Source organism: Lynx canadensis, chromosome A1 (genome assembly GCF_007474595.2).
Source record: "Lynx canadensis isolate LIC74 chromosome A1, mLynCan4.pri.v2, whole genome shotgun sequence".
Classification (NCBI taxonomy): Eukaryota; Metazoa; Chordata; class Mammalia; order Carnivora; family Felidae; genus Lynx; species Lynx canadensis.
The window spans coordinates 177696878-177702877 of record NC_044303.2 but is presented as its reverse complement, the minus strand read 5'-3'; positions in this window follow the sequence as shown (position 1 = coordinate 177702877).

Genomic DNA, 6000 nt, shown 5'->3' with positions numbered 1-6000 from the left:
CTCTGGTACTGTTTTCCACAGCAGCTGTACCATTTTACATTCCCACCAGCAAACGCCCAAGTGTTCTCATTTCTCCACATCCTTGCCAACACCTGCTATTTTCTGGTTTTTTTTCTTTTTTGTTTTGTTATTGTTTGTTTTGTTTTGTTTTGTTTTTGATAAGAGCCATCATAACATGTGTGAAGTGTTATGTCATTGGGATTTCAATTTGCATTTCCCTTATAATGGAAGATGTTGAGCATCTTTTCGTATACTTGTTGGCTATTTGTTTATCTTCTTTGGGGGAATGTCTAGTCAAGTCCTTTACCCATTTTTGAATCCACTTGTTTTTTTGGCTTTCTGTTGTTGTGTTATAGGAATTTGTTACACATTCTAGATACTAATTTCTTAAAAGGTATATGATTTGCAAATATTTTCTTCCATTCCCTTTTCATTCTGTTGATAGTTTTCCTCAATGCATAAAAGATAAATTTTGATGTATTTGATTTTTTGTTGTTGTTGACTGTGCTTTTGGTGTCATATCCCAGAAATGTTTGCCAAATCCAAAGTCATGAAGTTTTTCCTGTTTTCTTCTAAGAATTTTATACTTTTAGCTCTTATTTTTAAGTCTTTGGTCCACTTTGAGTTCATTTTTGTGTATAATGTAAGGAAAGGGTTCACCTTCACTCGTTTGCTATTCTTACCTCTTCAAGCATCTGGTGCTTCCTTGTGTTCCTTGTCTTGTGGCATCACCACTCCAGTTGTGTCCTGGTGCTCACAAGGCCTTTTTCTCTTTCTCTCTGTGTTTCTCTTCTATGTCTGTATCTTATAAGGAACCCATTATTGGCCCACCTTAACCCATGATGATCTTACGATCCTTAATTGCATCTACAAAAACGCTTATTCCAAATAAGGTCACATGCTGACATTCTGGGTAGAAATATTGGTGGAGGACCACTATTCCTCCTACTATAATGTCCACTCTAATCTCCTTTGCCACAAGCAATTTTATTACCGATCCTTTTGTTTCCCTTCCTTAGAACAATCTTTATCATCCTCTGCCACATCCTACTTAAAACATTCCACTCAACCCAATAGTACCAGGTCCTGATCTATTGACTTTTTTAGCTATAACCCTTCCTTAGTTTTTTAGTGGTTGCTCTAAGGATTGCAATATACCTCTTTAACTTTTTACAGCCTAGAGTTAATATTTTAACATTTCACCTAAAATATAGAAAACTTGGAACTATATATGGATCCATTTATCCCTTCCCATCTTTTATACCATAAATGTCTTATGTGTTACATCTACATACATTAGAAACCTTACAAGACAAAATGATACATTAAGCCTTAAATTTTTTGATGTATTTCTTTTATTTTTTTTTGTTTATACATTTTATGGGAGTTTTTACTTTTACTTTGTTTTTCATTTTATTTACTTGAGAGAAAGAGAGAGAGAGAGACCGAGTGCAAGCATGAGCTGAGGAGAGGGGCAAAGGGAGGGAGAGAGGGAGAGAGAGAGAGAGAGAGAGAGAGAATGAATCCCAAGCAGGCTCCATGCTCAGCACAGAGCCCAACATGGGGCTTGATACCATGACTCTGGGACCATAACCTGAGCCAAAATCAAGAGTCAGATGCTCAAATGACTGAACCACCCAGACACCTCTAACTTTTGATACTTTACTCATAATGGGTCTTGGTATGGGTCCCTTTGGGTTCATCTTCTTTGGAACTCTTTGGGTTTTCTTGATCTTGATGTCTGTTTCATTCTCCAGATTAGGGAAGTTTTCTGCCATTATTTCTTTAAATAAATTTTCTGCCTCCTTTTCTCTTCTGCTTCTGAAACACCTAAATGTGGGTGTGTTGGGCTATCTTTACTTTTTCTCTTTTTTTCATTTTTGCTGCTCTGGTTGAATGAGTTCCAGGACCCGATCTTCCAGTTCATTGATCCTCTCTTCTGCTTCAGCTAGCCTGTTTTTGAACCTTTCTATCGTATTTTTCATTTCAGTTATTGTATTCCTCAGCTCTGTGACTTTCTTTTGTGTACCTTCTTATATTTTCTCTTTATTGAAATTCTTACTTTGTTCATCCATTCTTCTCCTGAGATTGATGAGCATCTTTATGACCATTATTTTCAACTCTTTGTCAGGTAAAGCACTTAACTCTGTTTCATGAACATCATTTTTTGAAGTTTTACCTTTTTTTTGTTTGTTTGTTTTGGAATATATTCATCTCTATGCCTTTATTTTTCTTGATTCTGTGTTGGTTTGTATGTATTACATAAAACAGCCACATCTCCCAGCCTTCAGGAAGGGCCTCATGTAGATGAAGCTTATTATTTAACCTTGCCCTAGCTCTTGGTTGTTTCTCAAACCTTTATGATTGTCCAAGCAACCTACTTTATTTTTAGTGGCTCTCGGTAGCTGAGAGTAGCTTCTCAGTGTCAATATCAGTTAACACCTAGATTCAGACTGATTGAAAGTGAGACTCATGGGCAGCAGCTTTTAAAGTATGCAAATAATTATAGTCCTATAGGACTGCAAGCATAAGCTTCACTGGCCACAGAGCCATATGATCTAGAGATGCCCCCTGAGCAGCAGCTGCAAGACTCAGGCTTCTAGGTGAGTGTACAGCTCTTTTCTGGGAGATACTGGCAACCTATAACAAAGCAGAGGCAGAGTGCCAAGATAGTGTCCACTGGCCTCCATCCCTGGAGAGTACCTCAGTGGGTCCCTACATGTGTGCCGAACCTGAAGCCTGTCTCTCAGTCTGAGACTCCAGGACAAGCAAATAGGTCTTGTTCACAGAGACTGGGGGTATGTTTCATTCTGCTCTCTGCACTGTGCCCTGGGGATAGTAGACATCCAAGAACTATCTCTGATTGTTGCAGACACATGGGATGCAAGGAACACAAGTGCACACAGATGCAAGGGATCAAAGGGCATTGGGCAGTAGCCTCAAAAAGCAGGCACTGGGCATAATAACCAGGGCACCAGATGCATGTACGAGCTCCCTTCTGGGAGACATTGACCTCTAGAGAGTGGCAGAGGAAAGCATGAAGACAGCACCTGCCTTCCAAGGTCTCTGGAGAGGATGACAGTCAGCTCTTAGGTGTGTGTGTGTAATTAGAAGCCTGCCCCTCAGGCATAGCTCTGAACGTAAGATAATAGGCCTCTTTCACGGAGAGATTGGACGTCTTAGTCTGTTGCCTCTTTACCATGTCCTTGGGGTGGTAGCTGGTTAAGAACTGTTTTTTTTGTTGTTGTTTTTTTTAGTAGACTCTATACCCAATATGGAGCTCAAACTCACAACCCTGAAGATCAGGAGTCACAAACCTCTACCTCCTGAGCCAGCCAAGCACTCCAGGAGCTCTTTTTTTTATTTGTTACAGACCTGTGGGACCCACAAACATAAGTCCCATTGACCACCAGGGCCAAGCAACCTAGGGGTGTCCCCTGGGCAACAGGTGCAAAAATCAGGGTGCCAGATGAGGGTCCAAAGCCCCCTTCCAGGAGATACCTGTGCACTCAAGCAAGGCAGAGAGTATAAGAATGGTGCCTACTGGCCTCCATCTTGGGGCAGTATTTTAGTAGACTCCTGGATGTGTAGTCACATTAGGGTAATGCTTTAAGATAAGCAAATAAGTCTCACAGAAAGCCCTGGGAGCTTTTCAGTTGATTACCTCTGCACTGGGCTTTGAGGTTGGGTGAGTCTGTGCACATGTCCCTTTAGGAGTTGTTCCTCAGTTCTTTATAGCCTTGTGGTTCTCATGGACTCAAGCCCCGTTAGCATGTATGTATGTATGTATGTATGTATGTATTCAGAGACAGAGACATTGCAAGTGGGGAAGGGGCAGAGAGAGAATCCCAAGCAGGCTCTGCACTGACATTGCAGGGCCTCAGACTCACAAAACTACATCATCATGACCTGAGCCAAAACCAAGAGTCAGATGCTCAACCGACTGAGCCACCCAGGCACTCCCCCATTAGCTTTTAAAGATAGATGTTTGGGGACTCATCTCTCAGGTGCATGTCTTAAAAGTTGGGGTGCAAGAGGTGGAGTTCAAACCATTCACTCCTCAGTGAAAAGCCTGGGGTTTTGCATTCCCTTCTGATTATGAGCCACCACACTAACGGTAGGCTTCATGGGGAGATTGTCTCTCACTTTCTTCTATCTTTTATGTGAGTTTTTTCTGTTGCACCCAATGTGTAAGCATCATTCAGCTGGTTTGGGTGTTTTTTGTTTTGTTTTGTTTCGTTTTTGCTTATCAGAGGAAATTGTTCCATCTGTACTCATAGGTTCAGTGAGTCTATGGAAGGAAGTGAGTTCAGGATCCTCATACATCGTCACCTTGGACTGGAACAGATACATCTTTTGGAGGACCACAATTCAACCCTCTCCATCTGTCTTCTGGCCTCCATTCTCTCTAAGTCAGTAGTCAATTCAAGTTGTTCTCCAGTATGTAATTTGCCATTTTTCTTTGGTGCTTTCAAGATTTCCTTTTTTTTTTTTTTTTTTAATTATTTTTTTAATCTTTATTTTTGAGAGAGAGACAGAGTGTGAGCAGGGGAGGAGCAGAGAGAGAGGGAGACACAGAATCTGAAGCAGGCTTCAGGCCCTGAGCTGTCAGCACAGAGCCCAACGCGGGGCTCAAATTCACAAACCGTGAGATCATGACCTGAGCCGAAGTTGGATGCTCAACCAACTGAGTCACCCAGGCACCCCAAGATTTCCTTTTTATTTTTGGTTTCAGCAGTTTCATTATGATGTCCCTGAGTATGGGTTTCTTCATATTTTTCCTACTTAAGATCTGCTGACCATGAATTTATCAATTTTTATGTCTTTCACTAGATTTGGGGCAATGCCAGTCATTTCTACAAATATTTTTCTGTGCTGTCTCTACCTCCTCCTTCTTGATATTATCCTATAGGTCGCTGAGTCTCTGTTCATTTTTTTTACCCATTTTTTTCTCTCTTCTGGAGATTGAGTAATTTCTTTTACTAACTCTTTATCACCTCCACTGTGCTGGTAATCCTATCTAGTGAATTTTTTGTTTTGGATACTGTTTTTTTCAATTCTAGAATGTATATACATATATATATATATATTTAGTGTTTCTTTATTTATTTTGAGAGAGAGTGTGAGTAGAGGAGGGACAGAGAGAGAGACACACACAGAATCCTAAGCAGGTTCTGGGCTCTGAGCTGTTAGCACAGAGCCCAACATGGGGCTTGAATCCCCGAATCATGAGATCATGACCTGAGCTGAAGTCAGACAATTAACCAGCTGAGCCACCCAGGCTCCCCTTTATCTTTTTTTTTTAACACATATAGCTTCTGTTTTTCTGCTATGATGTCCTTTTCATTTATTGCAAATCAATTTTCCTTGATACCACTGAGTGTAGTTATAATAAACTCTTTAAAATCCTTGTCTAAATTTCAACATCTGAGTCTTCTCAAAATTGGTTCCATGGGCTATCTTCTCTCTGGAGAGCAGGTTTCATTTTCCTGTTTCTTCATAAAGTAATTTTGTACAGTATCCTGGGTGTTCTGAAGGTCATGCTGTAGAAACTGGATTCTGTTGTATTTCTCTGAAGAGTGGTTTTGTTTTCATTGTTGCTTCTAAGCAGGCAGTTAACTTGGTGGTTTTCAAACTGTAAAGTCTGTCTCCTGGGCATGAGCTCAAATCTCAGTTCATTTATTTTTAAGCTGGGCTGCTTGCAGTTAGTCCTGTGTGTGCATAGTTCAGGAATGAACTAGAGTTTAGGCATTGTTTATACACACAATCTGTAGCTTCTTGTCTCTCTCTCTGCTTTCTGGGATATCCCTCCTCGCTTTATAGCAGCACAGTTGTCCTGAAGTTTGTTCTCTCATTTTTAAAGCAGAGAGACTGAGAATTTTCTTTGAGACTTTTTGCTGCCTTGAACAGCACCAATTGCCCTGTACCCTGAGGCTAAAGGCCACAAAAATTGGAAACATCTCATGCTATTCTCTTCTTTCAAGTGTCAACCCCCCTCCA